This window comes from Chiloscyllium plagiosum, unplaced genomic scaffold (assembly GCF_037043375.1).
Source record: "Chiloscyllium plagiosum isolate Xiang-an unplaced genomic scaffold, Cpla_swu_hap1 HiC_scaffold_12, whole genome shotgun sequence".
In the NCBI taxonomy this organism is placed as follows: Eukaryota; Metazoa; Chordata; class Chondrichthyes; order Orectolobiformes; family Hemiscylliidae; genus Chiloscyllium; species Chiloscyllium plagiosum.
Genome location: NW_028270150.1, coordinates 107,864,168 through 107,887,830, shown reverse-complemented (window position 1 = coordinate 107,887,830; position 23,663 = coordinate 107,864,168). Strand labels below are relative to the sequence as shown.

The following is a 23,663-nucleotide window of genomic DNA, read 5'->3' as shown; positions in this document are numbered from 1 at the left end:
AAATCCATAATCCCCTTTCCACTCAACAGCAAATCAAAGATCCATCTCAATGCTTTTCACAATAAGTAACTCCCCCAGTCCCTCACTCATAAATCAATGGTCCATTTAAATAAACTGGGAATTGCATTCCTAATGTTTTTAAAATCAATAAATGCCCAGCCCTTATTAATGAATAAACGGTCCTTTTAAATAAACCCTGACCATTCCCAATGTTTGAAGTAAGCAGTAACCATCAGACCCTAATCAGGATGGGTACATGAATAGAAAGGGTTTGGAGGGATATGGGCCAGGTGCTGGCAGGTGGGACTAGATTGGGGTGGACTATCTGGTCGGCATGGACAGTTTAGACCGAAGGGTGTGTTTCCTTGCTGTGCATCTCTATGATTCCACGTGAAGGGGCATCTTAAATCAGAGAGGGATCTGAGTGTGGGGACATGTATTGTTCAAACTTACATTTACTTTCGTATTGGAGAAAGTGAGGACTGCAGGTGCTGGAGATCAGAGCTGAAAATGTGTTGCTGGAAAAGCGCAGCAGGTCAGGCAGCATCCAAGGAACAGGAGAATCGACGTTTCGGGCATAAGCCGTTCTTCAGGAATCCTGGGCGTATGCCCGAAACGTCGATTCTCCTGTTCATTGGATACTGCCTGACCTGCTGCGCTTTTCCACCAACACATTTTCAGCATTTACTTTCATATACACAAGATAATAAGTAAATTGAGGGGGCAGTTAAGATCTCTTTGTCGGTTCATGTTGACCAGTCTGTAGAGAGGATGATATCTGTGGAACCAGAGATCGTTTACTGAATCCCAACGTTGTCCAGATCAAATCCCCTTTCACAGCTTTGCTGTGTAGCTCACCAGCTGATGTAGATCTCCCCACAGTCTGCAGACAGCTTCCCCAAAACCAATGACGAATGTTTTATCATCTGCAAATTCGATATCCGACACCAATTCCACAACAGTGATATATACACCAGGCAAACAGGTGACTAATTTCGATTAAAAAATAAAATAACCGATCTGATATAATAAATAATGCTGTGCCCATAAACAATGGACTGCCCACCCACTTTTCACTTGATATTAGGCTGCATTTCACCAAAAGAAAACTGAGAGTAATGTTGAAAAGAGTGAAATCTTGAAATAAAATGAAAAGCTCAGGATTTCTGTCATGACACCAGTTAATTTGAAACGGGTATCATCCTCAATTTCAAAGTGGTGGCCGCCCTCCAGAGGTTTGGCCCCGTTAATGTGGCTGACTCAAGGTGATGTGCAGATGTGAGTGTTTCATTCCCACTGCTGGAAATGGTCTTTTTGCTGTTGAGTGGTTTAAAAGCTGCAGCTTGCGATGGCCGGGAATCGAACCCGGGTCAACTGCTTGGAAGGCAGCTATGCTCACCACTATACCACCATCGCCACCACAGGCGCGGCTCCAAACATCAGGGAACGTGCAATTCGACCAATAGTTCTTGATTCGAAATTTCGTTCGTTTTTTGATGCAAATTTTCCGGTGAAATAATAGAATTCAGAAGTAATAAAAGATTGAGTTTTACTGATTTGATAGTTTTCATTATACCTTTTAATTCACACTTTTTAACAGTTCGGGAAGCAGAAATCTCTCGAAAAATGTGTATCAATCCGCACTTTGATTCTGTTGATAGATTTGTAGTTTTCTCTGTTACTTTGGAGAAGAGGGGGAGGGTGGAGTGGCAGCTGGGAGGGAGAGAAACCAGGGTAATTTTCAATGTTTTAAAATCAGAGTGTCATACAGCATGGAAACAGATCCTTAGCTCCAACCAGTTTATGCTGACTATATCCCCAAACCCAACTGCAACCACCTGCATGCACTTGAACATTTCCCATTTGCTCGCATTTGGTCATATCTCTCTAAACCTTTCCTATTCATGAACATATCCAAGTGTCTTTTCAACGTTGTAACTATACCTGCGTCCATCTATCTCTGACAGTTCATTGCACACACCAAACACTCGATGTGTAAAAAATTTATCCCTCATTTCCTTTTTAAATCCATAATCCCCTTTCCACTCAACAGCAAATCAAAGATCCATCTCAATGCTTTTCACAATAAGTAACTCCCCCAGTCCCTCACTCATAAATCAATGGTCCATTTAAATAAACTGGGAATTGCATTCCTAATGTTTTTAAAATCAATAAATGCCCAGCCCTTATTAATGAATAAACGGTCCTTTTAAATAAACCCTGACCATTCCCAATGTTTGAAGTAAGCAGTAACCATCAGACCCTAATCAGGATGGGTACATGAATAGAAAGGGTTTGGAGGGATATGGGCCAGGTGCTGGCAGGTGTGACTAGATTGGGTTGGACTATCTGGTCGGCATGGACAGTTTGGACGGAAGGGTGTGTTTCCTTGCTGTGCATCTCTATGATTCCACGTGAAGGGGCATCTTAAATCAGAGAGGGATCTGAGTGTGGGGACATGTATTGTTCAAACTTACATTTACTTTCGTATTGGAGAAAGTGAGGACTGCAGGTGCTGGAGATCAGAGCTGAAAATGTGTTGCTGGAAAAGCGCAGCAGGTCAGGCAGCATCCAAGGAGAATCGACGTTTCGGGCATAAGCCGTTCTTCAGGAATCCTGGGCGTATGCCCGAAACGTCGATTCTCCTGTTCATTGGATACTGCCTGACCTGCTGCGCTTTTCCACCAACACATTTTCAGCATTTACTTTCATATACACAAGATAATAAGTAAATTGAGGGGGCAGTTAAGATCTCTTTGTCGGTTCATGTTGACCAGTCTGTAGAGAGGATGATATCTGTGGAACCAGAGATCGTTTACTGAATCCCAACGTTCTCCAGATCAAATCCCCTTTCACAGCTTTGCTGTGTAGCTCACCAGCTGATGTAGATCTCCCCACAGTCTGCAGACAGCTTCCCCAAAACCAATGACGAATGTTTTATCATCTGCAAATTCGATATCCGACACCAATTCCACAACAGTGATATATACACCAGGCAAACAGGTGACTAATTTCGATTAAAAAATAAAATAACCGATCTGATATAATAAATAATGCTGTGCCCATAAACAATGGACTGACCACCCACTTTTCACTTGATATTAGGCTGCATTTCACCAAAAGAAAACTGAGAGTAATGTTGAAAAGAGTGAAATCTTGAAATAAAATGAAAAGCTCAGGATTTCTGTCATGACACCAGTTAATTTGAAACGGATATCATCCTCAATTTCAAAGTGGTGGCCGCCCTCCAGAGGTTTGGCCCCGTTAATGTGGCTGACTCAAGGTGATGTGCAGATGTGAGTGTTTCATTCCCACTGCTGGAAATGGTCTTTTTGCTGTTGAGTGGTTTAAAAGCTGCGGCTTGCGATGGCCGGGAATCGAACCCGGGTCAACTGCATGAAAGGCAGCTATGCTCACCACTATACCACCATCGCCACCTCAGGCGCAGCTCCAAACATCAGGGAATGTGCAATTCGACCAATAGTTCTTCATTCGAAATTTCGTTCGTTTTTTGATGCAAATTTTCCGGTGAAATAATAGAATTCAGAAGTAATAAAAGATTGAGTTTTACTGATTTGATAGTTTTCATTATACCTTTTAATTCACACTTTTTAACAGTTCGGGAAGCAGAAATCTCTCGAAAAATGTGTATCAATCCGCACTTTGATTCTGTTGATAGATTTGTAGTTTTCTCTGTTACTTTGGAGAAGAGGGGGAGGGTGGAGTGGCAGCTGGGAGGGAGAGAAACCAGGGTAATTTTCAATGTTTTAAAATCAGAGTGTCATACAGCATGGAAACAGATCCTTAGCTCCAACCAGTTTATGCTGACTATATTCCCAAACCCAACTGCAACCACCTGCATGCACTTGAACATTTCCCATTTGCTAGCATTTGGTCATATCTCTCTAAACCTTTCCTATTCATGAACATATCCAAGTGTCTTTTCAACGTTGTAACTATACCTGCGTCCATCTATCTCTGACAGTTCATTGCACACACCAAACACTCGATGTGTAAAAAATTTATCCCTCATTTCCTTTTTAAATCCATAATCCCCTTTCCACTCAACAGCAAATCAAAGATCCATCTCAATGCTTTTCACAATAAGTAACTCCCCCAGTCCCTCACTCATAAATCAATGGTCCATTTAAACAAACTGGGAATTGCATTCCTAATGTTTTTAAAATCAATAAATGCCCAGCCCTTATTAATGAATAAACGGTCCTTATAAATAAACCCTGACCATTCCCAATGTTTGAAGTAAGCAGTAACCATCAGACCCCTAATCAGGATGGGTACATGAATAGAAAGGGTTTGGAGGGATATGGGCCAGGTGCTGGCAGGTGGGACTAGATTGGGTTGGACTATCTGGTCGGCATGGACAGTTTGGACCGAAGGGTGTGTTTCCTTGCTGTGCATCTCTATGATTCCACGTGAAGGGGCATCTTAAATCAGAGAGGGATCTGAGTGTGGGGACATGTATTGTTCAAACTTACATTTACTTTCGTATTGGAGAAAGTGAGGACTGCAGGTGCTGGAGATCAGAGCTGAAAATGTGTTGCTGGAAAAGCGCAGCAGGTCAAGCAGCATCCAAGGAACAGGAGAATCGACGTTTCGGGCATAAGCCGTTCTTCAGGAATCCTGGGCGTATGCCCGAAACGTCGATTCTCCTGTTCATTGGATACTGCCTGACCTGCTGCGCTTTTCCACCAACACATTTTCAGCATTTACTTTCATATACACAAGATAATAAGTAAATTGAGGGGGCAGTTAAGATCTCTTTGTCGGTTCATGTTGACCAGTCTGTAGAGAGGATGATATCTGTGGAACCAGAGATCGTTTACTGAATCCCAACGTTCTCCAGATCAAATCCCCTTTCACAGCTTTGCTGTGTAGCTCACCAGCTGATGTAGATCTCCCCACAGTCTGCAGACAGCTTCCCCAAAACCAATGACGAATGTTTTATCATCTGCAAATTCGATATCCGACACCAATTCCACAACAGTGATATATACACCAGGCAAACAGGTGACTAATTTCGATTAAAAAATAAAATAACCGATCTGATATAATAAATAATGCTGTGCCCATAAACAATGGACTGCCCACCCACTTTTCACTTGATATTAGGCTGCATTTCACCAAAAGAAAACTGAGAGTAATGTTGAAAAGAGTGAAATCTTGAAATAAAATGAAAAGCTCAGGATTTCTGCCATGACACCAGTTAATTTGAAACGGGTATCATCCTCAATTTCAAAGTGGTGGCCGCCCTCCAGAGGTTTGGCCCCGTTAATGTGGCTGACTCAAGGTGATGTGCAGATGTGAGTGTTTCATTCCCACTGCTGGAAATGGTCTTTTTGCTGTTGAGTGGTTTAAAAGCTGCAGCTTGCGATAGCCGGGAATCGAACCCGGGACAACTGCTTGGAAGGCAGCTATGCTCACCACTATACCACCATCGCCACCACAGGCGCGGCTCCAAACATCAGGGAACGTGCAATTCGACCAATAGTTCTTGATTCGAAATTTCGTTCGTTTTTTGATGCAAATTTTCCGGTGAAATAATAGAATTCAGAAGTAATAAAAGATTGAGATTTACTGATTTGATAGTTTTCATTATACCTTTTAATTCACACTTTTTAACAGTTCGGGAAGCAGAAATCTCTCGAAAAATGTGTATCAATCCGCACTTTATTTCTGTTGATGGATTTGTAGTTTTCTCTGTTACTTTGGAGAAGAGGGGGAGGGTGGAGTGGCAGCTGGGAGGGAGAGAAACCAGGGTAATTTTCAATGTTTTAAAATCAGAGTGTCATACAGCATGGAAACAGATCCTTAGCTCCAACCAGTTTATGCCGACTATATCTCCAAACCCAACTGCAACCACCTGCATGCACTTGAACATTTCCCATTTGCTAGCATTTGGTCATATCTCTCTAAACCTTTCCTATTCATGAACATATCCAAGTGTCTTTTCAACGTTGTAACTATACCTGCGTCCATCTATCTCTGACAGTTCATTGCACACACCAAACACTCGATGTGTAAAAAATTTATCCCTCATTTCCTTTTTAAACCCATAATCCCCTTTCCACTCAACAGCAAATCAAAGATCCATCTCAATGCTTTTCACAATAAGTAACTCCCCCAGTCCCTCACTCATAAATCAATGGTCCATTTAAACAAACTGGGAATTGCATTCCTAATATTTTTAAAATCAATAAATGCCCAGCCCTTATTAATGAATAAACGGTCCTTTTAAATAAACCCTGACCATTCCCAATGTTTGAAGTAAGCAGTAACCATCAGACCCTAATCAGGATGGGTACATGAATAGAAAGGGTTTGGAGGGATATGGGCCAGGTGCTGGCAGGTGGGACTAGATTGGGTTGGACTATCTGGTCGGCATGGACAGTTTGGACCGAAGGGTGTGTTTGCTTGCTGTGCATCTCTATGATTCCACGTGAAGGGGCATCTTAAATCAGAGAGGGATCTGAGTGTGGGGACATGTATTGTTCAAACTTACATTTACTTTCGTATTGGAGAAAGTGAGGACTGCAGGTGCTGGAGATCAGAGCTGAAAATGTGTTGCTGGAAAAGCGCAGCAGGTCAGGCAGCATCCAAGGAACAGGAGAATCGACGTTTCGGGCATAAGCCGTTCTTCAGGAATCCTGGGCGTATGCCCGAAACGTCGATTCTCCTGTTCATTGGATACTGCCTGACCTGCTGCGCTTTTCCACCAACACATTTTCAGCATTTACTTTCATATACACAAGATAATAAGTAAATTGAGGGGGCAGTTAAGATCTCTTTGTCGGTTCATGTTGACCAGTCTGTAGAGAGGATGATATCTGTGGAACCAGAGATCGTTTACTGAATCCCAACGTTCTCCAGATCAAATCCCCTTTCACAGCTTTGCTGTGTAGCTCACCAGCTGATGTAGATCTCCCCACAGTCTGCAGACAGCTTCCCCAAAACCAATGACGAATGTTTTATCATCTGCAAATTCGATATCTGACACCAATTCCACAACAGTGATATATACACCAGGCAAACAGGTGACTAATTTCGATTAAAAAATAAAATAACCGATCTGATATAATAAATAATGCTGTGCCCATAAACAATGGACTGCCCACCCACTTTTCACTTGATATTAGGCTGCATTTCACCAAAAGAAAACTGAGAGTAATGTTGAAAAGAGTGAAATCTTGAAATAAAATGAAAAGCTCAGGATTTCTGTCATGACACCAGTTAATTTGAAACGGGTATCATCCTCAATTTCAAAGTGGTGGCCGCCCTCCAGAGGTTTGGCCCCGTTAATGTGGCTGACTCAAGGTGATGTGCAGATGTGAGTGTATCATTCCCACTGCTGGAAATGGTCTTTTTGCTGTTGAGTGGTTTAAAAGCTGCAGCTTGCGATGGCCGGGAATCGAACCCGGGTCAACTGCTTGGAAGGCAGCTATGCTCACCACTATACCACCATCGCCACCACAGGCGCGGCTCCAAACATCAGGGAACGTGCAATTCGACCAATAGTTCTTGATTCGAAATTTCGTTCGTTTTTTGATGCAAATTTTCCGGTGAAATAATAGAATTCAGAAGTAATAAAAGATTGAGTTTTACTGATTTGATAGTTTTCATTATACCTTTTAATTCACTCTTTTTAACAGTTCGGGAAGCAGAAATCTCTCGAAAAATGTGTATCAATCCGCACTTTGATTCTGTTGATAGATTTGTAGTTTTCTCTGTTACTTTGGAGAAGAGGGGGAGGGTGGAGTGGCAGCTGGGAGGGAGAGAAACCAGGGTAATTTTCAATGTTTTAAAATCAGAGTGTCATACAGCATGGAAACAGATCCTTAGCTCCAACCAGTTTATGCTGACTATATCCCCAAACCCAACTGCAACCACCTGCATGCACTTGAACATTTCCCATTTGCTAGCATTTGGTCATATCTCTCTAAACCTTTCCTATTCATGAACATATCCAAGTGTCTTTTCAACGTTGTAACTATACCTGCGTCCATCTATCTCTGACAGTTCATTGCACACACCAAACACTCGATGTGTAAAAAATGTATCCCTCATTTCCTTTTTAAATCCATAATCCCCTTTCCACTCAACAGCAAATCAAAGATCCATCTCAATGCTTTTCACAATAAGTAACTCCCCCAGTCCCTCACTCATAAATCAATGGTCCATTTAAATAAACTGGGAATTGCATTCCTAATGTTTTTAAAATCAATAAATGCCCAGCCCTTATTAATGAATAAACGGTCCTTTTAAATAAACCCTGACCATTCCCAATGTTTGAAGTAAGCAGTAACCATCAGACCCCTAATCAGGATGGGTACATGAATAGAAAGGGTTTGGAGGGATATGGGCCAGGTGCTGGCAGGTGGGACTAGATTGGGTTGGACTATCTGGTCGGCATGGACAGTTTGGACCGAAGGGTGTGTTTCCTTGCTGTGCATCTCTATGATTCCACGTGAAGGGGCATCTTAAATCAGAGAGGGATCTGAGTGTGGGGACATGTATTGTTCAAACTTACATTTACTTTCGTATTGGAGAAAGTGAGGACTGCAGGTGCTGGAGATCAGAGCTGAAAATGTGTTGCTGGAAAAGCGCAGCAGGTCAAGCAGCATCCAAGGAACAGGAGAATCGACGTTTCGGGCATAAGCCGTTCTTCAGGAATCCTGGGCGTATGCCCGAAACGTCGATTCTCCTGTTCATTGGATACTGCCTGACCTGCTGCGCTTTTCCACCAACACATTTTCAGCATTTACTTTCATATACACAAGATAATAAGTAAATTGAGGGGGCAGTTAAGATCTCTTTGTCGGTTCATGTTGACCAGTCTGTAGAGAGGATGATATCTGTGGAACCAGAGATCGTTTACTGAATCCCAACGTTCTCCAGATCAAATCCCCTTTCACAGCTTTGCTGTGTAGCTCACCAGCTGATGTAGATCTCCCCACAGTCTGCAGACAGCTTCCCCAAAACCAATGACGAATGTTTTATCATCTGCAAATTCGATATCCGACACCAATTCCACAACAGTGATATATACACCAGGCAAACAGGTGACTAATTTCGATTAAAAAATAAAATAACCGATCTGATATAATAAATAATGCTGTGCCCATAAACAATGGACTGCCCACCCACTTTTCACTTGATATTAGGCTGCATTTCACCAAAAGAAAACTGAGAGTAATGTTGAAAAGAGTGAAATCTTGAAATAAAATGAAAAGCTCAGGATTTCTGTCATGACACCAGTTAATTTGAAACGGGTATCATCCTCAATTTCAAAGTGATGGCCGCCCTCCAGAGGTTTGGCCCCGTTAATGTGGCTGACTCAAGGTGATGTGCAGATGTGAGTGTTTCATTCCCACTGCTGGAAATGGTCTTTTTGCTGTTGAGTGGTTTAAAAGCTGCAGCTTGCGATGGCCGTGAATCGAACCCGGGTCAACTGCTTGGAAGGCAGCAACGCTCACCACTATACCACCATCGCCACCACAGCCGCGCCTCCAAACATCAGGGAACGTGCAATTCGACCAATAGTTCTTGATTCGAAATTTCGTTCGTTTTTTGATGCAAATTTTCCGGTGAAATAATAGAATTCAGAAGTAATAAAAGATTGAGTTTTACTGATTTGATAGTTTTCATTATACCTTTTAATTCACACTTTTTAACAGTTCGGGAAGCAGAAATCTCTCGAAAAATGTGTATCAATCCGCACTTTGATTCTGTTGATAGATTTGTAGTTTTCTCTGTTACTTTGGAGAAGAGGGGGAGGGTGGAGTGGCAGCTGGGAGGGAGAGAAACCAGGGTAATTTTCAATGTTTTAAAATCAGAGTGTCATACAGCATGGAAACAGATCCTTAGCTCCAACCAGTTTATGCTGACTATATCCCCAAACCCAACTGCAACCACCTGCATGCACTTGAACATTTCCCATTTGCTAGCATTTGGTCATATTTCTCTAAACCTTTCCTATTCATGAACATATCCAAGTGTCTTTTCAACGTTGTAACTATACCTGCGTCCATCTATCTCTGACAGTTCATTGCACACACCAAACACTCGATGTGTAAAAAATTTACCCCTCATTTCCTTTTTAAATCCATAATCCCCTTTCCACTCAACAGCAAATCAAAGATCCATCTCAACGCTTTTCACAATAAGTAACTCCCCCAGTCCCTCACTCATAAATCAATGGTCCATTTAAACAAACTGGGAATTGCATTCCTCATGTTTTTAAAATCAATAATTGCCTAGCCCTTATTAATGAATAAACGGTCCTTTTAAATAAACCCTGACCATTCCCAATGTTTGAAGTAAGCAGTAACCATCAGACCCCTAATCAGGATGGGTACATGAATAGAAAGGGTTTGGAGGGATATGGGCCAGGTGCTGGCAGGGGGACTAGATTGGGTTGGACTATCTGGTCGGCATGGACAGTTTGGACCGAAGGGTGTGTTTCCTTGCTGTGCATCTCTATGATTCCACGTGAAGGGGCATCTTAAATCAGAGAGGGATCTGAGTGTGGGGACATGTATTGTTCAAACTTACATTTACTTTCGTATTGGAGAAAGTGAGGACTGCAGGTGCTGGAGATCAGAGCTGAAAATGTGTTGCTGGAAAAGCGCAGCAGGTCAGGCAGCATCCAAGGAACAGGAGAATCGACGTTTCGGGCATAAGCCGTTCTTCAGGAATCCTGGGCGTATGCCCGAAACGTCGATTCTCCTGTTCATTGGATACTGCCTGACCTGCTGCGCTTTTCCACCAACACATTTTCAGCATTTACTTTCATATACACAAGATAATAAGTAAATTGAGGGAGCAGTTAAGATCTCTTTGTCGGTTCATGTTGACCAGTCTGGAGAGAGGATGATATCTGTGGAACCAGAGATCGTTTACTGAATCCCAACGTTCTCCAGATCAAATCCCCATTCACAGCTTTGCTGTGTAGCTCACCAGCTGATGTAGATCTCCCCACAGTCTGCAGACAGCTTTCCCAAAACCAATGACGAATGTTTTATCATCTGCAAATTCGATATCCGACACCAATTCCACAACAGTGATATATACACCAGGCAAACAGGTGACTAATTTCGATTAAAAAATAAAATAACCGATCTGATATAATAAATAATGCTGTGCCCATAAACAATGGACTGCCCACCCACTTTTCACTTGATATTAGGCTGCATTTCACCAAAAGAAAACTGAGAGTAATGTTGAAAAGAATGAAATCTTGAAATAAAATGAAAAGCTCAGGATTTCTGTCATGACACCAGTTAATTTGAAACGGGTATCATCCTCAATTTCAAAGTGGTGGCCGCCCTCCAGAGGTTTGGCCCCGTTAATGTGGCTGACTCAAGGTGATGTGCAGATGTGAGTGTTTCATTCCCACTGCTGGAAATGGTCTTTTTGCTGTTGAGTGGTTTAAAAGCTGCAGCTTGCGATGGCCGTGAATCGAACCCGGGTCAACTGCTTGGAAGGCAGCAATGCTCACCACTATACCACCATCGCCACCACAGCCGCGCCTCCAAACATCAGGGAACGTGCAATTCGACCAATAGTTCTTGATTCGAAATTTCGTTCGTTTTTTGATGCAAATTTTCCGGTGAAATAATAGAATTCAGAAGTAATAAAAGATTGAGTTTTACTGATTTGATAGTTTTCATTATACCTTTTAATTCACACTTTTTAACAGTTCGGGAAGCAGAAATCTCTCGAAAAATGTGTATCAATCCGCACTTTGATTCTGTTGATAGATTTGTAGTTTTCTCTGTTACTTTGGAGAAGAGGGGGAGGGTGGAGTGGCAGCTGGGAGGGAGAGAAACCAGGGTAATTTTCAATGTTTTAAAATCAGAGTGTCATACAGCATGGAAACAGATCCTTAGCTCCAACCAGTTTATGCTGACTATATCCCCAAACCCAACTGCAACCACCTGCATGCACTTGAACATTTCCCATTTGCTAGCATTTGGTCATATTTCTCTAAACCTTTCCTATTCATGAACATATCCAAGTGTCTTTTCAACGTTGTAACTATACCTGCGTCCATCTATCTCTGACAGTTCATTGCACACACCAAACACTCGATGTGTAAAAAATTTACCCCTCATTTCCTTTTTAAATCCATAATCCCCTTTCCACTCAACAGCAAATCAAAGATCCATCTCAACGCTTTTCACAATAAGTAACTCCCCCAGTCCCTCACTCATAAATCAATGGTCCATTTAAACAAACTGGGAATTGCATTCCTCATGTTTTTAAAATCAATAATTGCCTAGCCCTTATTAATGAATAAACGGTCCTTTTAAATAAACCCTGACCATTCCCAATGTTTGAAGTAAGCAGTAACCATCAGACCCCTAATCAGGATGGGTACATGAATAGAAAGGGTTTGGAGGGATATGGGCCAGGTGCTGGCAGGGGGACTAGATTGGGTTGGACTATCTGGTCGGCATGGACAGTTTGGACCGAAGGGTGTGTTTCCTTGCTGTGCATCTCTATGATTCCACGTGAAGGGGCATCTTAAATCAGAGAGGGATCTGAGTGTGGGGACATGTATTGTTCAAACTTACATTTACTTTCGTATTGGAGAAAGTGAGGACTGCAGGTGCTGGAGATCAGAGCTGAAAATGTGTTGCTGGAAAAGCGCAGCAGGTCAGGCAGCATCCAAGGAACAGGAGAATCGACGTTTCGGGCATAAGCCGTTCTTCAGGAATCCTGGGCGTATGCCCGAAACGTCGATTCTCTTGTTCATTGGATACTGCCTGACCTGCTGCGCTTTTCCACCAACACATTTTCAGCATTTACTTTCATATACACAAGATAATAAGTAAATTGAGGGAGCAGTTAAGATCTCTTTGTCGGTTCATGTTGACCAGTCTGGAGAGAGGATGATATCTGTGGAACCAGAGATCGTTTACTGAATCCCAACGTTCTCCAGATCAAATCCCCATTCACAGCTTTGCTGTGTAGCTCACCAGCTGATGTAGATCTCCCCACAGTCTGCAGACAGCTTTCCCAAAACCAATGACGAATGTTTTATCATCTGCAAATTCGATATCCGACACCAATTCCACAACAGTGATATATACACCAGGCAAACAGGTGACTAATTTCGATTAAAAAATAAAATAACCGATCTGATATAATAAATAATGCTGTGCCCATAAACAATGGACTGCCCACCCACTTTTCACTTGATATTAGGCTGCATTTCACCAAAAGAAAACTGAGAGTAATGTTGAAAAGAATGAAATCTTGAAATAAAATGAAAAGCTCAGGATTTCTGTCATGACACCAGTTAATTTGAAACGGGTATCATCCTCAATTTCAAAGTGGTGGCCGCCCTCCAGAGGTTTGGCCCCGTTAATGTGGCTGACTCAAGGTGATGTGCAGATGTGAGTGTTTCATTCCCACTGCTGGAAATGGTCTTTTTGCTGTTGAGTGGTTTAAAAGCTGCAGCTTGCGATGGCCGTGAATCGAACCCGGGTCAACTGCTTGGAAGGCAGCAATGCTCACCACTATACCACCATCGCCACCACAGCCGCGCCTCCAAACATCAGGGAACGTGCAATTCGACCAATAGTTCTTGATTCGAAATTTCGTTCGTTTTTTGATGCAAATTTTCCGGTGAAATAATAGAATTCAGAAGTAATAAAAGATTGAGTTTTACTGATTTGATAGTTTTCATTATACCTTTTAATTCACACTTTTTAACAGTTCGGGAAGCAGAAATCTCTCGAAAAATGTGTATCAATCCGCACTTTGATTCTGTTGATAGATTTGTAGTTTTCTCTGTTACTTTGGAGAAGAGGGGGAGGGTGGAGTGGCAGCTGGGAGGGAGAGAAACCAGGGTAATTTTCAATGTTTTAAAATCAGAGTGTCATACAGCATGGAAACAGATCCTTAGCTCCAACCAGTTTATGCTGACTATATCCCCAAACCCAACTGCAACCACCTGCATGCACTTGAACATTTCCCATTTGCTAGCATTTGGTCATATTTCTCTAAACCTTTCCTATTCATGAACATATCCAAGTGTCTTTTCAACGTTGTAACTATACCTGCGTCCATCTATCTCTGACAGTTCATTGCACACACCAAACACTCGATGTGTAAAAAATTTACCCCTCATTTCCTTTTTAAATCCATAATCCCCTTTCCACTCAACAGCAAATCAAAGATCCATCTCAACGCTTTTCACAATAAGTAACTCCCCCAGTCCCTCACTCATAAATCAATGGTCCATTTAAACAAACTGGGAATTGCATTCCTCATGTTTTTAAAATCAATAATTGCCTAGCCCTTATTAATGAATAAACGGTCCTTTTAAATAAACCCTGACCATTCCCAATGTTTGAAGTAAGCAGTAACCATCAGACCCCTAATCAGGATGGGTACATGAATAGAAAGGGTTTGGAGGGATATGGGCCAGGTGCTGGCAGGGGGACTAGATTGGGTTGGACTATCTGGTCGGCATGGACAGTTTGGACCGAAGGGTGTGTTTCCTTGCTGTGCATCTCTATGATTCCACGTGAAGGGGCATCTTAAATCAGAGAGGGATCTGAGTGTGGGGACATGTATTGTTCAAACTTACATTTACTTTCGTATTGGAGAAAGTGAGGACTGCAGGTGCTGGAGATCAGAGCTGAAAATGTGTTGCTGGAAAAGCGCAGCAGGTCAGGCAGCATCCAAGGAACAGGAGAATCGACGTTTCGGGCATAAGCCGTTCTTCAGGAATCCTGGGCGTATGCCCGAAACGTCGATTCTCCTGTTCATTGGATACTGCCTGACCTGCTGCGCTTTTCCACCAACACATTTTCAGCATTTACTTTCATATACACAAGATAATAAGTAAATTGAGGGGGCAGTTAAGATCTCTTTGTCGGTTCATGTTGACCAGTCTGTAGAGAGGATGATATCTGTGGAACCAGAGATCGTTTACTGAATCCCAACGTTCTCCAGATCAAATCCCCTTTCACAGCTTTGCTGTGTAGCTCACCAGCTGATGTAGATCTCCCCACAGTCTGCAGACAGCTTCCCCAAAACCAATGACGAATGTTTTATCATCTGCAAATTCGATATCCGACACCAATTCCACAACAGTGATATATACACCAGGCAAACAGGTGACTAATTTCGATTAAAAAATAAAATAACCGATCTGATATCATAAATAATGCTGTGCCCATAAACAATGGACTGCCCACCCACTTTTCACTTGATATTAGGCTGCATTTCACCAAAAAAAACTGAGAGTAATGTTGAAAAGAGTGAAATCTTGAAATAAAATGAAAAGCTCAGGATTTCTGTCATGACACCAGTTAATTTGAAACGGGTATCATCCTCAATTTCAAAGTGGTGGCCGCCCTCCAGAAGTTTGGCCCCGTTAATGTGGCTGACTCAAGGTGATGTGCAGATGTGAGTGTTTCATTCCCACTGCTGGAAATGGTCTTTTTGCTGTTGAGTGGTTTAAAAGCTGCAGCTTGCGATGGCCGGGAATCGAACCCGGGTCAACTGCTTGGAAGGCAGCTATGCTCACCACTATACCACCATCGCCACCACAGCCGCGCCTCCAAACATCAGGGAACGTGCAATTCGACCAATAGTTCTTGATTCGAAATTTCGTTCGTTTTTTGATGCAAATTTTCCGGTGAAATAATAGAATTCAGAAGTAATAAAAGATTGAGTTTTACTGATTTGATAGTTTTCATTATACCTTTTAATTCACACTTTTTAACAGTTCGGGAAGCAGAAATCTCTCGAAAAATGTGTATCAGTCCGCACTTTGATTCTGTTGATAGATTTGTAGTTTTCTCTGTTACTTTGGAGAAGAGGGGGAGGGTGGAGTGGCAGCTGGGAGGGAGAGAAACCAGGGTAATTTTCAATGTTTTAAAATCAGAGTGTCATACAGCATGGAAACAGATCCTTAGCTCCAACCAGTTTATGCTGACTATATCCCCAAACCCAACTGCAACCACCTGCATGCACTTGAACATTTCCCATTTGCTAGCATTTGGTCATATCTCTCTAAACCTTTCCTATTCATGAACATATCCAAGTTTCTTTTCAACGTTGTAACTATACCTGCGTCCATCTATCTCTGACAGTTCATTGCACACACCAAACACTCGATGTGTAAAAAATTTATCCCTCATTTCCTTTTTAAATCCATAATCCCCTTTCCACTCAACAGCAAATCAAAGATCCATCTCAATGCTTTTCACAATAAGTAACTCCCCCAGTCCCTCACTCATAAATCAATGGTCCATTTAAACAAACTGGGAATTGCATTCCTCATGTTTTTAAAATCAATAATTGACTAGCCCTTATTAATGAATAAACGGTCCTTTTAAATAAACCCTGACCATTCCCAATGTTTGAAGTAAGCAGTAACCATCAGACCCCTCATCAGGATGGGTACATGAATAGAAAGGGTTTGGAGGGATATGGGCCAGGTGCTGGCAGGTGGGACTAGATTGGGTTGGACTATCTGGTCGGCATGGACAGTTTGGACCGAAGGGTGTGTTTCCTTGCTGTGCATCTCTATGATTCCACGTGAAGGGGCATCTTAAATCAGAGAGGGATCTGAGTGTGGGGACATGTATTGTTCAAACTTACATTTACTTTCGTATTGGAGAAAGTGAGGACTGCAGGTGCTGGAGATCAGAGCTGAAAATGTGTTGCTGGAAAAGCGCAGCAGGTCAGGCAGCATCCAAGGAACAGGAGAATCGACGTTTCGGGCATAAGCCGTTCTTCAGGAATCCTGGGCGTATGCCCGAAACGTCGATTCTCCTGTTCATTGGATACTGCCTGACCTGCTGCGCTTTTCCACCAACACATTTTCAGCATTTACTTTCATATACACAAGATAATAAGTAAATTGAGGGGGCAGTTAAGATCTCTTTGTCGGTTCATGTTGACCAGTCTGTAGAGAGGATGATATCTGTGGAACCAGAGATCGTTTACTGAATCCCAACGTTCTCCAGATCAAATCCCCTTTCACAGCTTTGCTGTGTAGCTCACCAGCTGATGTAGATCTCCCCACAGTCTGCAGACAGCTTCCCCAAAACCAATGACGAATGTTTTATCATCTGCAAATTCGATATCCGACACCAATTCCACAACACTGATATATACACCAGGCACACAGGTGACTAATTTCGATTAAAAAATAAAATAACCGATCTGATATAATAAATAATGCTGTGCCCATAAACAATGGACTGCCCACCCACCTTTCACTTGATATTAGGCTGCATTTCACCAAAAGAAAACTGAGAGTAATGTTGAAAAGAATGAAATCTTGAAATAAAATGAAAAGCTCAGGATTTCTGTCATGACACCAGTTAATTTGAAACGGGTATCATCCTCAATTTCAAAGTGGTGGCCGCCCTCCAGAGGTTTGGCCCCGTTAATGTGGCTGACTCAAGGTGATGTGCAGATGTGAGTGTTTCATTCCCACTGCTGGAAATGGTCTTTTTGCTGTTGAGTGGTTGAAAAGCTGCAGCTTGCGATGGCCGGGAATCAAACCCGAGCCAACTGCTTGGAAGGCAGCTATGCTCACCACTATACCACCATCGCCACCACAGCCGCGCCTCCAAACATCAGGGAACGTGCAATTCGACCAATAGTTCTTGATTCGAAATTTCGTTCGTTTTTTGATGCAAATTTTCCGGTGAAATAATAGAATTCAGAAGTAATAAAAGATTGAGTTTTACTGATTTGATAGTTTTCATTATACCTTTTAATTCACACTTTTTAACAGTTCGGGAAGCAGAAATCTCTCGAAAAATGTGTATCAATCCGCACTTTGATTCTGTTGATAGATTTGTAGTTTTCTCTGTTACTTTGGAGAAGAGGGGGAGGGTGGAGTGGCAGCTGGGAGGGAGAGAAACCAGGGTAATTTTCAATGTTTTAAAATCAGAGTGTCATACAGCATGGAAACAGATCCTTAGCTCCAACCAGTTTATGCTGACTATATCCCCAAACCCAACTGCAACCACCTGCATGCACTTGAACATTTCCCATTTGCTAGCATTTGGTCATATCTCTCTAAACCTTTCCTATTCATGAACATATCCAAGTGTCTTTTCAACGTTGTAACTATACCTGCGTCCATCTATCTCTGACAGTTCATTGCACACACCAAACACTCGATGTGTAAAAAATTTACCCCTCATTTCCTTTTTAAATCCATAATCCCCTTTCCACTCAACAGCAAATCAAAGATCCATCTCAATGCTTTTCACAATAAGTAACTCCCCCAGTCCCTCACTCATAAATCAATGGTCCATTTAAACAAACTGGGAATTGCATTCCTAATGTTTTTAAAATCAATAATTGCCTAGCCCTTATTAATGAATAAACGGTCCTTTTAAATAAACCCTGACCATTCCCAATGTTTGAAGTAAGCAGTAACCATCAGACCCCTAATCAGGATGGGTACATGAATAGAAAGGGTTTGGAGGGATATGGGCCAGGTGCTGGCAGGTGGGACTAGATTGGGTTGGACTATCTGGTCGGCATGGACAGTTTGGACCGAAGGGTGTGTTTCCTTGCTGTGCATCTCTATGATTCCACGTGAAGGGGCATCTTAAATCAGAGAGGGATCTGAGTGTGGGGACATGTATTGTTCAAACTTACATTTACTTTCGTATTGGAGAAAGTGAGGACTGCAGGTGCTGGAGATCAGAGCTGAAAATGTGTTGCTGGAAAAGCGCAGCAGGTCAGGCAGCATCCAAGGAACAGGAGAATCGACGTTTCGGGCATAAGCCGTTCTTCAGGAATCCTGGGCGTATGCCCGAAACGTCGATTCTCCTGTTCATTGGATACTGCCTGACCTGCTGCGCTTTTCCACCAACACATTTTCAGCATTTACTTTCATATACACAAGATAATAAGTAAATTGAGGGGGCAGTTAAGATCTCTTTGTCGGTTCATGTTGACCAGTCTGTAGAGAGGATGATATCTGTGGAACCAGAGATCGTTTACTGAATCCCAACGTTCTCCAGATCAAATCCCCTTTCACAGCTTTGCTGTGTAGCTCACCAGCTGATGTAGATCTCCCCACAGTCTGCAGACAGCTTCCCCAAAACCAATGACGAATGTTTTATCATCTGCAAATTCGATATCCGACACCAATTCCACAACAGTGATATATACACCAGGCACACAGGTGACTAATTTCGATTAAAAAATAAAATAACCGATCTGATATAATAAATAATGCTGTGCCCATAAACAATGGACTGCCCACCCACTTTTCACTTGATATTAGGCTGCATTTCACCAAAAGAAAACTGAGAGTTATGTTGAAAAGAGTGAAATCTTGAAATAAAATGAAAAGCTCAGGATTTCTGTCATGACACCAGTTAATTTGAAACGGGTATCATCCTCAATTTCAAAGTGGTGGCCGCCCTCCAGAGGTTTGGCCCCGTTAATGTGGCTGACTCAAGGTGATGTGCAGATGTGAGTGTTTCATTCCCACTGCTGGAAATGGTCTTTTTGCTGTTGAGTGGTTTAAAAGCTGCAGCTTGCGATGGCCGGGAATCGAACCCGGGTCAGCTGCTTGGAAGGCAGCTATGCTCACCACTATACCACCATCGCCACCACAGGCGCGGCTCCAAACATCAGGGAACGTGCAATTCGACCAATAGTTCTTGATTCGAAATTTCGTTCGTTTTTTGATGCAAATTTTCCGGTGAAATAATAGAATTCAGAAGTAATAAAAGATTGAGTTTTACTGATTTGATAGTTTTCATTATACCTTTTAATTCACACTTTTTAACAGTTCGGGAAGCAGAAATCTCTCGAAAAATGTGTATCAATCCGCACTTTGATTCTGTTGATAGATTTGTAGTTTTCTCTGTTACTTTGGAGAAGAGGGGGAGGGTGGAGTGGCAGCTGGGAGGGAGAGAAACCAGGGTAATTTTCAATGTTTTAAAATCAGAGTGTCATACAGCATGGAAACAGATCCTTAGCTCCAACCAGTTTATGCTGACTATATTCCCAAACCCAACTGCAACCACCTGCATGCACTTGAACATTTCCCATTTGCTAGCATTTGGTCATATCTCTCTAAACCTTTCCTATTCATGAACATATCCAAGTGTCTTTTCAACGTTGTAACTATACCTGCGTCCATCTATCTCTGACAGTTCATTGCACACACCAAACACTCGATGTGTAAAAAATTTATCCCTCATTTCCTTTTTAAATCCATAATCCCCTTTCCACTCAACAGCAAATCAAAGATCCATCTCAATGCTTTTCACAATAAGTAACTCCCCCAGTCCCTCACTCATAAATCAATGGTCCATTTAAACAAACTGGGAATTGCATTCCTAATGTTTTTAAAATCAATAAATGCCCAGCCCTTATTAATGAATAAACGGTCCTTTTAAATAAACCCGGACCATTCCCAATGTTTGAAGTAAGCAGGAACCATCAGACCCCTAATCAGGATGGGTACATGAATAGAAAGGGTTTGGGGGGATATGGGCCAGGTGCTGGCAGGTGGGACTAGATTAGGTTGGACTATCTGGTCGGCATGGACAGTTTGGACCGAAGGGTGTGTTTCCTTGCTGTGCATCTCTATGATTCCACGTGAAGGGGCATCTTAAATCAGAGAGGGATCTGAGTGTGGGGACATGTATTGTTCAAACTTACATTTACTTTCGTATTGGAGAAAGTGAGGACTGCAGGTGCTGGAGATCAGAGCTGAAAATGTGTTGCTGGAAAAGCGCAGCAGGTCAGGCAGCATCCAAGGAACAGGAGAATCGACGTTTCGGGCATAAGCCGTTCTTCAGGAATCCTGGGCGTATGCCCGAAACGTCGATTCTCCTGTTCATTGGATACTGCCTGACCTGCTGCGCTTTTCCACCAACACATTTTCAGCATTTACTTTCATATACACAAGATAATAAGTAAATTGAGGGAGCAGTTAAGATCTCTTTGTCGGTTCATGTTGACCAGTCTGGAGAGAGGATGATATCTGTGGAACCAGTGATCGTTTACTGAATCCCAACGTTCTGCAGATCAAATCCCCTTTCACAGCTTTGCTGTGTAGCTCACCAGCTGATGTAGATCTCCCCACAGTCTGCAGACAGCTTCCCCAAAACCAATGACGAATGTTTTATCATCTGCAAATTCGATATCCGACACCAATTCCACAACAGTGATATATACACCAGGCAAACAGGTGACTAATTTCGATTAAAAAATAAAATAACCGATCTGATATAATAAATAATGCTGTGCCCATAAACAATGGACTGCCCACCCACTTTTCACTTGATATTAGGCTGCATTTCACCAAAAGAAAACTGAGAGTAATGTTGAAAAGAATGAAATCTTGAAATAAAATGAAAAGCTCAGGATTTCTGTCATGACACCAGTTAATTTGAAACGGGTATCATCCTCAATTTCAAAGTGGTGGCCGCCCTCCAGAGGTTTGGCCCGTTAATGTGGCTGACTCAAGGTGATGTGCAGATGTGAGTGTTTCATTCCCACTGCTGGAAATGGTCTTTTTGCTGTTGAGTGGTTTAAAAGCTGCAGCTTGCGATGGCCGGGAATCGAACCCGGGTCAACTGCTTGGAAGGCAGCTATGCTCACCACTATACCACCATCGCCACCTCAGCCGCGCCTCCAAACATCAGGGAACGTGCAATTCGACCAATAGTTCTTGATTCGAAATTTCGTTCGTTTTTTGATGCAAATTTTCCGGTGAAATAATAGAATTCAGAAGTAATAAAAGATTGAGTTTTACTGATTTGATAGTTTTCATTATACCTTTTAATTCACACTTTTTAACAGTTCGGGAAGCAGAAATCTCTCGAAAAATGTGTATCAATCCGCACTTTGATTCTGTTGATAGATTTGTAGTTTTCTCTGTTACTTTGGAGAAGAGGGGGAGGGTGGAGTGGCAGCTGGGAGGGAGAGAAACCAGGGTAATTTTCAATGTTTTAAAATCAGAGTGTCATACAGCATGGAAACAGATCCTTAGCTCCAACCAGTTTATGCTGACTATATCCCCAAACCCAACTGCAACCACCTGCATGCACTTGAACATTTCCCATTTGCTAGCATTTGGTCATATCTCTCTAAACCTTTCCTATTCATGAACATATCCAAGTGTCTTTTCAACGTTGTAACTATACCTGCGTCCATCTATCTCTGACAGTTCATTGCACACACCAAACACTCGATGTGTAAAAAATTTACCCCTCATTTCCTTTTTAAATCCATAATCCCCTTTCCACTCAACAGCAAATCAAAGATCCATCTCAATGCTTTTCACAATAAGTAACTCCCCCAGTCCCTCACTCATAAATCAATGGTCCATTTAAACAAACTGGGAATTGCATTCCTAATGTTTTTAAAATCAATAATTGCCTAGCCCTTATTAATGAATAAACGGTCCTTTTAAATAAACCCTGACCATTCCCAATGTTTGAAGTAAGCAGTAACCATCAGACCCCTAATCAGGATGGGTACATGAATAGAAAGGGTGTGGAGGGATATGGGCCAGGTGCTGGCAGGTGGGACTAGATTGGGTTGGACTATCTGGTCGGCATGGACAGTTTGGACCGAAGGGTGTGTTTCCTTGCTGTGCATCTCTATGATTCCACGTGAAGGGGCATCTTAAATCAGAGAGGGATCTGAGTGTTCAAACTTACATTTACTTTCGTATTGGAGAAAGTGAGGACTGCAGGTGCTGGAGATCAGAGCTGAAAATGTGTTGCTGGAAAAGCGCAGCAGGTCAGGCAGCATCCAAGGAACAGGAGAATCGACGTTTCGGGCATAAGCCGTTCTTCAGGAATCCTGGGCGTATGCCCGAAACGTCGATTCTCCTGTTCATTGGATGCTGCCTGACCTGCTGCGCTTTTCCACCAACACATTTTCAGCATTTACTTTCATATACACAAGATAATAAGTAAATTGAGGGGGCAGTTAAGATCTCTTTGTCGGTTCATGTTGACCAGTCTGTAGAGAGGATGATATCTGTGGAACCAGAGATCGTTTACTGAATCCCAACGTTCTCCAGATCAAATCCCCTTTCACAGCTTTGCTGTGTAGCTCACCAGCTGATGTAGATCTCCCCACAGTCTGCAGACAGCTTCCCCAAAACCAATGACGAATGTTTTATCATCTGCAAATTCGATATCCGACACCAATTCCACAACAGTGATATATACACCAGGCAAACAGGTGACTAATTTCGATTAAAAAATAAAATAACCGATCTGATATAATAAATAATGCTGTGCCGATAAACAATGGACTGCCCACCCACTTTTCACTTGATATTAGGCTGCATTTCACCAAAAGAAAACTGAGAGTAATGTTGAAAAGAATGAAATCTTGAAATAAAATGAAAAGCTCAGGATTTCTGTCATGACACCAGTTAATTTGAAACGGGTATCATCCTCAATTTCAAAGTGGTGGCCGCCCTCCAGAGGTTTGGCCCCGTTAATGTGGCTGACTCAAGGTGATGTGCAGATGTGAGTGTTTCATTCCCACTGCTGGAAATGGTCTTTTTGCTGTTGAGTGGTTTAAAAGCTGCAGCTTGCGATGGCCGGGAATCGAACCCGGGTCAACTGCTTGGAAGGCAGCTATGCTCACCACTATACCACCATCGC

The 23,663-nt window shown here is 42.4% G+C and overlaps 12 non-coding genes across 12 annotated transcripts; all 12 read right to left on the bottom strand.

The window, feature by feature from the left end:
- Positions 1-1,344: 1,344 nt before the first annotated feature.
- On the bottom strand, positions 1,345-1,416 carry trnag-ucc (transfer RNA glycine (anticodon UCC)). Its single transcript has one exon. It is a non-coding gene; the product is annotated as a tRNA-Gly (tRNA).
- A 1,946-nt stretch (positions 1,417-3,362) lies between these two features.
- Positions 3,363-3,434, bottom strand: trnae-uuc (transfer RNA glutamic acid (anticodon UUC)). The gene has a single exon. It is a non-coding gene; the product is annotated as a tRNA-Glu (tRNA).
- Positions 3,435-5,387: 1,953 nt separating this feature from the next.
- trnag-ucc (transfer RNA glycine (anticodon UCC)) lies at positions 5,388-5,459 on the bottom strand. The gene has a single exon. It is a non-coding gene; the product is annotated as a tRNA-Gly (tRNA).
- A 1,952-nt stretch (positions 5,460-7,411) lies between these two features.
- Positions 7,412-7,483, bottom strand: trnag-ucc (transfer RNA glycine (anticodon UCC)). The gene has a single exon. It is a non-coding gene; the product is annotated as a tRNA-Gly (tRNA).
- Positions 7,484-9,436: 1,953 nt separating this feature from the next.
- trnag-ucc (transfer RNA glycine (anticodon UCC)) lies at positions 9,437-9,508 on the bottom strand. Its single transcript has one exon. It is a non-coding gene; the product is annotated as a tRNA-Gly (tRNA).
- A 1,952-nt stretch (positions 9,509-11,460) lies between these two features.
- trnag-ucc (transfer RNA glycine (anticodon UCC)) lies at positions 11,461-11,532 on the bottom strand. The gene has a single exon. It is a non-coding gene; the product is annotated as a tRNA-Gly (tRNA).
- Positions 11,533-13,484: 1,952 nt separating this feature from the next.
- On the bottom strand, positions 13,485-13,556 carry trnag-ucc (transfer RNA glycine (anticodon UCC)). The gene has a single exon. It is a non-coding gene; the product is annotated as a tRNA-Gly (tRNA).
- A 1,951-nt stretch (positions 13,557-15,507) lies between these two features.
- Positions 15,508-15,579, bottom strand: trnag-ucc (transfer RNA glycine (anticodon UCC)). Its single transcript has one exon. It is a non-coding gene; the product is annotated as a tRNA-Gly (tRNA).
- A 1,953-nt stretch (positions 15,580-17,532) lies between these two features.
- On the bottom strand, positions 17,533-17,604 carry trnag-ucc (transfer RNA glycine (anticodon UCC)). The gene has a single exon. It is a non-coding gene; the product is annotated as a tRNA-Gly (tRNA).
- A 1,953-nt stretch (positions 17,605-19,557) lies between these two features.
- On the bottom strand, positions 19,558-19,629 carry trnag-ucc (transfer RNA glycine (anticodon UCC)). The gene has a single exon. It is a non-coding gene; the product is annotated as a tRNA-Gly (tRNA).
- A 1,952-nt stretch (positions 19,630-21,581) lies between these two features.
- Positions 21,582-21,653, bottom strand: trnag-ucc (transfer RNA glycine (anticodon UCC)). The gene has a single exon. It is a non-coding gene; the product is annotated as a tRNA-Gly (tRNA).
- Positions 21,654-23,591: 1,938 nt separating this feature from the next.
- Positions 23,592-23,663, bottom strand: trnag-ucc (transfer RNA glycine (anticodon UCC)). Its single transcript has one exon. It is a non-coding gene; the product is annotated as a tRNA-Gly (tRNA).